Genomic DNA, 9630 nt, shown 5'->3' with positions numbered 1-9630 from the left:
GGGGGGGGGTTGGGATAAAAAATAACAAAAACAAGTTTACAATATCAAAGACAACAGTACAGCAGAAATAGTAGCATGTGTTTTGTGAACAGCATGCATGTGGTAATGACGAGTTAGGTACCTTTACAATGGACCTTTATTTCACTCTCCTGTTAAGTATCTTCCTGAACTCACTGACGCAAAAAAAAATTGTACATTGGAAACATATTTTCCCCTCTTGGGCTGAAATCATAGTAAGCTCTTGTGGATTTGTTTCTAGGTACTTGGGCCGGGGGGGCACTATCTTTAACTGTCTATTCCTTAGAAGTAGAACGTCTTCTGATGCAGTTTTATTTATTTATGAAAAAAATCATGAACAGTTGTCAGGATGCTATATCTCATTTACAGTCACAATGCCCCAATGAACTACTTAAATGTAGCTGGCAAGCTGAGTTAACTCTGTCCGGCTAAAGAGACAACGTATCTCAGCTTTGAAGACACGTATTTACTAGAGGAGAGAAAAACAGGCATTTCATCAGCAAAGTAATACTCATAGCAAACCTGTGGTAAGAAAAGAACATGGAAAACAGCTCTGAAAAGCTGTTCAAAAGTATATTTACTGTATATCAGTTGTAGGAAATTGGTGTCTTCTGCCTTAATATTTACTTGTGCAACTGATTTTGGGTTTTGTTGGGTTTTGTTGTTTTGTTTTTTTTAAAGAGACTCAGTCCTACTAAACTTCACTAAAACTACAGTATTTCCTTTTCAAATCAGAGGTAGTTGGCACAGCTAATGTAAAACAAAAAGTGGGACCTGAGGCACTCAGACAATAAATAATGACAGACCCTTTCAGCAAGTCTTCATCAAGGAGATTAAAGCAACGTGTAACTCTAGATGCATGTTAATAAATCAAGTGATGAAAAATAATAAATGGAACGTACAGAAAGATACCTATCTCTATGCTTCAATTAGTCTTTGTGAACATTATCTTTTTTCTTCCTCCCCCAGCACTTTCAAACATATTGTAACTGTCTTAATTGTTTGATGATTTTCAAAAGAAGAGTTCACATAAAGAGGAACGTTTGAGTTCTTATTTAAAGTATTATTCTTTAATCCAGTACATCTTTTTGGTAGGCTATTTGAAATGGCCTGTGATTAGCGCTGATTTTGGTCCTCGTTTAGATCCTGACCGATTTCCTAGGGTGATCCAGGTTCTCACCCCGCCTGCTACGATCCTGATAAGGATTCCCAGACAGACAGACAGGGCTGTACAGTCTTGAAGAACGGACAGACTTAGAATGGTCTTTATTAGACCACAGATGAGCATCTATGGCTGCAAAGAAATTCATTTGCACTGTATCTACAATGCAGTTTGAACTCCATTGTTTGGCAAAGCACATCAAATCTGATTTAACAATTCTCTTTGTGGCTTTGCTTTTCTCTCTACAGCTTCATATATTTACAAAAGGATAGATGCATGAAGACTTCTGATAAAGTATCAAAAAATAGCCATTACTATACATCCTTGTATACAATTGAGAATCATCACCTTATGAGGAAAACAGAATTAAGAGAAGGTATGAGTTATAAAAACCTCTCTGCATATCGAAGTCATGACAATGTCAGCTGCTAGCATTTTATAAGTCATGGTCATTTACTGCACTAAGGAAAAACACAAGCCTGATTTTGCATTAAAAAAGCAAGCATTTAGCTCTTCAACCAACAATGCGAAAGTAAAAGCTGGTATCCACAAAGTTGAATGAGACTCTGGCTTGAACTGTTTACCAGTAGCACCTACTACACAATACATATGCTGTCAATACTGGCATCATATTTTATTCCTGAAGCATTCCTAGTTAATAATATCCACAAGCAAAACAAAAAAGTTACAGTTTGTTCGGCATCAGCGACCTGGAGTTTTGATAGGGAACAGGACTGCGCTGGCAGAGCCCCCCTCCAGACCAAGGGTAAGGGGCGGTCCCTGTTTTGTTTTGAACACCTCGATGCGGAATTAGCAGGAGAGAGCAAGGAACGGAAAGCAGAGCAACACGGATTTGCCCAAGCTCAGTGACGGGGAAGGGGGTTCCTGAGTCCCCAGTAGGTCACACAGCCTCTTCTTGAGTCCACAAAAGGTAACATAGGACTTATCTGATGGAGAAAAAGAAACGTAGCCCTGCAGACAACGCAAAATACAAACCCATACAGATTGAGAAAACTTTTTCAAAACCAAAACTTAAATTTGGCAGATTTATTTTATATCTATACTTTTTTTTCTTTTGTCGTTCTTTCTCTGTTGAAATTTAAAGGAATTAAGTTGCTACAGTGTAGATCAAGTGGGGTTCTGCATTTGATTTTTAGGAGGATGTATGCAGAAAAATATCCACCACTAATTCACTGAAATTACCAAATTTTTGAATATAAAAAAATAAGCCACAGGATTCTTCAAACGTTCTTTAACCAGAGGATATACTGGAGAAATAAAAATTTGCCAGTCCCCCCTTTTTGGAATTATCTTAAATCTGAAGTACAAGACAGATGCTTCTAACTTCCCAATTAAATAAAAGTAGCAGCCAGTAAGACATGACCAGTAATTTACATAAGACATTTTTTCCAGTATTTCATGCTACTCTTTTTATAGTAGGCTCAGTAACTCCGGTGTTTACAGATCAAGAGAAAAGTTAACCAAAACAAGCTATTCAAAGATGCCGAATCCTAGAGCTTGTTTTAAGTTACATATGTATTTCAATTCACATGCTCACTCTTTGAAAACTGAGATCTCAAAACATTATTCTGACATTTTATCCCAATGCAAGAAAATTACATGAACACAGCTATTTAGGAACACATCAGTATAGGAAATATACTGGAAAGGACCTCCTAGATTATTCAGGGATGGTTATACCACCATATGAATATGTGCATATACCAACGATGGTACCTGATGGTACTAAACCTTTCATTTCTGATTTAATTGCAGGCCATTCGTATCTATTTGTTGGTATTTGAACATTGCCCTTCAGCTTCCATAACTTTTTTCTTTGTGTTGTTTGTCATAAAATAGGCTCTCCGATGCCCTAAGCACTCCAGAAGACTTCTCTCACCCATCCTAGACTGCATTTATCATCCTTGAATAGGGGTGGACCGAGAATGTACAGTGGTTTTAATACTTACCTGTCCTTATTGGAAATGCAACACCTGATGAATACTATGACCACATTTATTGTTTTCAATGTTGCTATCCCATAGCCATTCCTGCAACCTATTCACATACCTATCTTTTTCTTTTTTTCCCTTCTGCTGTTATCTCTTATTATGAAGCCCTTCAATATTAAAGCAAACAATCTGATTTCAACCGAAGAGCATTTTACATCAGAACACCAAACTCTAGGCCAGGGCTCCCTTTAGTCCATGTAAGGAAAGGCAGGAGCGGAGGGGGAAGGAGGCGAATCAATGACCGAATGAAGGTGGCTTTTAACTCAAAAAAGCCCCAACATTGTATAAGAAACCTTGGTACTACCTTAAAGAGGTCAGTTAAGAAATCATTTTTAATATCAGAGGCTTTCCAATGCACGGGTTTCACTATATATAGTACAGTGCCAGACTAGCTGGGTTGCTTTGTCAATGCTTTGCTTTCAGAAGCCAACTCAGATCTTGAGAATCACAGTATCCTTTAGCCCAAATTCCTCACATTAACTACCTGGTAGTAAGTGATAACCTTTATTAACACAGAAAGGTTCTTCTAGTCACTGCCCACATCTACTTGCATGCATTATAACACTTTTTTTTTTGTGCCTTCTGAAAAATATATCAATAGGAAAACTCCAAAGCTCTCCCCCTCACCCTCCAATCTCTTTCACAGTACTAAGAATTGAGAAAATCACTTTATGTAGAATGTCTGGAGTCTTCAGTCTTATAGAGAAAAGCAGAAAATAGATAAAAGTTCATCTGACATAAAAAAGAAGGGTGGTCAAGACAAAGTGTGCTTTGTGTACAGCAAGCCTCAGTGGCCTTCTGAATGGAGAATGGTCCTTCCCGAGGTTAGGAGGCATCTTTTTTCACTGTGGGTGATCCAGGACTAATCTCAAGCAAAGAAGTAATGATTACAAATTACAGACCAATTTCTATCTTGCCTGCTGTGACAAAGATTACTGAAAAATTGGTTCACTCACCAACGATGAGCTCTCCAACATGGTATACACTAAAATTATACAGAACTATCATTCAGATTTTTGGCCCCTGATGGAATTCAAATGGCTCTGGAAACATGACCGGTAGTTTCTTCTGCACACAGATCAACAGTCACATTTTTGGGCCTGTGGTCATGAATTCACAAGCCTTGGGGAATTTTTTTTTAGTCTTACTTTTTCCTGAATTTGTGCCAGTATACTGTAGCAATGAAACTGGCTAGTGAATATGCTGAAATTGTGGGGCTAGTCCTCAATGGGTGCCTCCATTCGCACAATGTTCAGGTGGGTCTGGGGGAAAACAAAACAAAGAATGTTTCATTTCATGTTTAAATTCCCTTTGGCATGTAACTCATAACAATTACGTCCACTTATAGAACCCCAAAATTGAACCATATTTATTTCTGCAGTACGTATCACTGCATCAGAAGCGATGAACAGTATTTCAATACCCAAAAAGAGGACAGACACCGAATGGTGGAGAGGATGCTTTTATGGGATATATGATAACTTTAACAAGAACCACACAAAAAACACACCTCCTGGGGAACAGGTCTTACTAGGCTGAAATAAGGTGCTGTCTCCTCCAATGCTCAGATCTCTATTCTAATTGGTTTATAAATTGTTATCCTTGGATGCTCTAAATGTGTTTTACAAGCACAGAAAATGCAGAAGGGCAATATTCTTCCACAGTGGCATTTCATTCAATACAGTACAGGAAACGTATGCTCTAGAATTGTTCTCTTCCAGCTCAGGGGCTGAGTCACACAAAAATAAGAGCAAAATTCTCCCACAGAAAAGAATGAGAGGGGCCTCCCAGGCTAGCTGGAGAGGAGGGAAGGCAGATCGTACAAACCAGAACGATTGTAACAAGACTGATAACCCTAGTACCGGTTGAATTTGGAAACAAGACAAATGATAAAAAGTAGATCATGACACAAATACCCAGGTAGGAGGTTACTGTGTACTGAAACGGTGAGCTAGGGTTGGGATGGGGGGAGCGAGCTGGGGGTTAGCGCATCTTTGCCAAAAAGCACCTTCCAACTGAGAACATTAAAGCATGTCAAGAAGGGCAGGATAAAGTGTTGTGTTATTCTCTCCAGTTTACGGATAAGGAAACTGAAGAACGGAAAGGCATATTACTCAATGTCACACAATAAGATGTAAAAGAGGGCAGAAACAGACCCCAGGTCTCTTGATCTCAAAATCTCTCCATTTCATTTAATGAACTTGCTTCCCAGATGCAGAGAGATATTATAGTGCCTTAGGGCAAATCCAGATTTTCATAACTAAGCAGAATGTGAATCAAAATGGATAAGGAATTTTATCCTAAGTAAAACTCTCGCTTAAGATATAAAAATGCAAAGATGTGTTTTAAAATGTCAGACAGTTTGAAAACAGACCTTTGCTCAACAAAGCAGGAGAAGAGTTTTCATTCCTGCCTCATCCTCTACAAACTCATAGAAAATACATTCAAAATTTCCCCAGATGAGCTACTAAGTTGGGTGCTTGAAATTTTCTAAATTTACAATACACAGGAAACTGGGAGCATGGGGAGGCTGGGGGTGAGCAACAAACAAATGGGCACTTTCAACATTTCTGCAACTAGAAAGATCTTCAAGAATGGCACGATGTGCTGGGCAGGCGTGCCCCACCCTGGGAACGCACAGGAGAAAGTTGGAAAAAAGTTGTGGGACAACAATTCCCAACCCATGTTTCATGGGTATTTCAGTCCTTGAAAAGCCTTCGGTGCTGTTAATAGTCACGAGATATTAAGGCAATAGTGAACACAAGGGAGAGCACAAGGCAAATCATGATGCTGTCCACAGCGCAGCACGTGTGCAGTACTGTCACCAGTGGACCTGCAAGATTGGAAAATTGCTGCTCTAATTTGATTTAGCCCACTTAAAGACTTGAAGGAAACAGAAATACAGCTTTATTTAATGTTCTAAACCTCTCTCAGTGTATGAGGCGACTGGACAGCCATGCCCATTTGTGTTCAGTCCGCACGTTATGTTTATGTGAGCTTCTATCTTTTTAATGGAGCACGGTTACACTTACAGCAGTTTGCAACTTCCCCAGGAAACCATTGTAAATGGGACCTGTGCCCAATTGTTTTTATCCCAGTTAAGTAAATAAATGAAATATGCTAATTAGCACCCTATTAGTCCACAGCAGGGAGTAATCCAGGGCACTTTGATTGGAAATTATTCTGTCATCCAGGAAGCTGCTCTGTAACAGAATGTAAACTGGCCCAATTTTCTCTTTTTACCAACTGTGGATGTCATCCAAATAACAGAGACGCCACTGAGCACAATCTATAGGACATGGTGATGTTGCAATGAAACCTCCTTTCAGTCTCCCACGAGTCTGGCCTAGAGATATGCTGGCAAATCCCAGGACAAGAGATGCTGTCTGCATTTAAATTTGGGGGTCATTTTGTCAAAAATCACTTTCAAGCACATAGTTTATTTTCGTCCCTACAACTGGCATTCCAAATACTGTCCCAGAATACTTTCTGAACTTATCACAAATCCATATTAATGTTAACTCTTTTTTGTTGTTGTTGTTTTTTTTTTAAATGCCAGAAATACTGAGGCTGGGACACACCAGAGGTACATCTGTACAGAACAGGAAAATGAGGGATAACATAGCCATAAATTCCCAACTTCAGTATTTTCAAACTGTAAGCAAAAAGAATTACATTTTTACATAATTTATATAAAATATATAGCTTAAATATACATAATTATATATATTTTACCTCTTTGCTAACAAAGCAGAATTGCCAGCCTAGTTAGTGCATATCTGTACAGTCAGCCTGGCAACAAGATGACGCTGTAAGTAACACAGGCACTGAGAGAAAAAGCTTAATAAAAAAGCAGCATGTTTTCCAATCCGGTCTTTCAGAAACACCCAGTTTCAAAGAGCTTTGGGGGCTTTTGGGGATTAGACGCTATGACACATCTGTCAGGCTGCCACCGAGCATGTCAAAATCTCCATCATGGTTTGAGTTATGCAATGAAGCTTAGTTATGTTATAGAGATACTGGTAGCACACTTTCTTTTGTTATCAAATTTGTATGAAAAGTTACAGGGATTACCTGTGGATTTTCTGACTGCCATTTAAACCAGAGAAGGACCTCAATTTTTAACCTGCCAAATAGAGAGGCTGTTTGGAGTGAGCTCTCTGCAAAATTTCTAGGTCTTCCTTCTGAAAAGAGCCACATTGAAGCATTTCTACATTGCATAGATTTAAGGCCCCAAAATACAATACACAAATAATTTTTTATATTCAAAATGTAGCTATTGATGACAAGCAATTGTTTTTATTTAAAGCAGTAGAATCTTTCAATTGATGTAAGATCTAGTTTTGTTTTGTATGAAATTAGTGTCTTAATTCATTAATAAAATTGTGCTGCTCATGTTCGCTACAGTGCTGCATTTATTTAATCTTGATATCCATTCACACCGTAACTGCAATATTTACATATGTAAGTGCTAGCCACCGGATCCAGTATTTTAAATTTCAAAGGTTCCATTTTAAAGTTGGGAAATTTAAATTAAGAAAAGGAAAACAACAAGACCTTGAGTAGCACACCATAGTCCTCTAGTGTTCCAGATCTACACTAATTACTCTTTCAAAAGGGATTTTTTTAAACATAAAGGAAGATAAGATCATACTATCTCATACTATCAAGTGGCTAATGTAATATGGGTCTGCTGCCTCCAGCTTAGCAATGCCAGTTAGGCCACCCAAGGATCAGGTCTCGCTCGTGCTCTCAGGAAGGATAGTTTTATTCTGTATGCTTACAATCCCTGACACAAGGCAACTCTGATTCTCAGGGATCCTCTCCTTTAATAACTAAGAGTATTGTGTGTTGTGTATCCAGGACTGTTCAGAAACATGCCCAATGGGTTTGTTCACGATGAGTTTATTTTACTTTTATTTTTCCTTCACAACCGGGATGCTGGGGTCTTCACTGAAAACTAAACAGGAAACATCAGTGACTTGCAGCGTGATGTGAACGGACTCAAAGGACTGTTTATAGATCTGTAGAGAATATAACACATATAACACATATAACACATATCTCTCTATCTGCCTTTTGGGAATGACCCCTTTTATCATTAGAATATATGCTTTCCCTCATGCAGAACAGGACCTTGTTTTTGCAATACAGAACAAAACCTCACAGCCCCCGCAATGTAACACGTAAGAAAGTATTTAGGCAAGTGAAGCAGTTAAGAAAACTGCAGCCCTCTGACCCAGCAGTGCTCCTGAACACAGCCGCAGAAATACCCAGGGAGCCAGCCGCGGCAGAGAACCCGCTGGTGGAAAACCCTCCTGTGGAGTATCCTGTAAATACCCTCACTCCACATCTGATCTCAGAGCAAATCCGAGCCCATCTGTTCCTTCACTACTGGCAAATGTTTACTGAGGGGAGACTAAAAAGCTACATGTGTCTCACCAGCAGTTGATATCATCAAGTCAGCATCAGAGAACACCAAAACATCCCCAAACAAGCCAGGAGGACTGAAACGCTGCACTGCTGGCGGGGAGACACTATGGTCAGCTTAGCATTTATCTGCTCCAGTAACTGTGGATCACGTAGTTGAGTATCTGTCTGCTACATACATTTATTTAACCTGTTGAAAAGTCGTGTGGAGAGGAGAACGAGCTCCGAATGCTTTTACACATTTACAGTTGCTGGGAAAAACATTTCCTTGAAATCCACATGTTTAATATATCCATCTCTCTTTGAGTCTGGCCTTCTGAAAGGAAAATTCACAGCCTGGCATCAGGAATGAAAAAACAGAGAGAAAAATCCCTATTGACACATTAAATTAGACATGTTTGCAGGGCCGCCAGAGATAGCAATTACTCTGCTGCAGCTTCTGTGGACGGATTACAGCAGAAAACACTGACTGCTACCAGGTAATTCTACCTGCTAATTACTTGGGAAGACTTGGGTACTAAACCGACCTGAATGTTTTCATGGGTCCTGGGACCCATTAAAGGAAAGAACTTTAAAAAGCCACACAGTGATGCTGACAGGAACTCTGGAGTTGTTGAAAATCCATCAAAAATATTCTTGCAGTATAATGATTAGAGTTTCAGTCAGCCCCAATCTGTGCAGGCATTCACATTTACCGGCAGTTACAACAAAAAGAAGTGCTTTAATGGGGTGGTGATTTTTTTTTTTTCATATATATTTTTTTTTTTTCTTTTTTCCCAAATGATGACTATAAAAAGGACGCACAGAGCTGGTCCTGGTGCCTGCCGAGCGGCGAGGCACTGCCCGTTTCAGCTGAGGGGAGGTTAGACGGCCGTGAAATGCTTCCATTTCGAAAGAGGGTGGTTGAATTCGCTGACTGAAACCGACAATCAAACGGAGTTAAGGACGAAAAAAAACCCAAAGCGGGAGAAATTGGCGCAGTTTCGTAGCGCCACCTGTCGCCACCAG

Source organism: Pygoscelis adeliae, unplaced genomic scaffold (genome assembly GCF_000699105.1).
Source record: "Pygoscelis adeliae isolate BGI_AS28 unplaced genomic scaffold, ASM69910v1 Scaffold10, whole genome shotgun sequence".
In the NCBI taxonomy this organism is placed as follows: domain Eukaryota; kingdom Metazoa; phylum Chordata; class Aves; order Sphenisciformes; family Spheniscidae; genus Pygoscelis; species Pygoscelis adeliae.
This window is presented reverse-complemented; position numbering follows the sequence as displayed.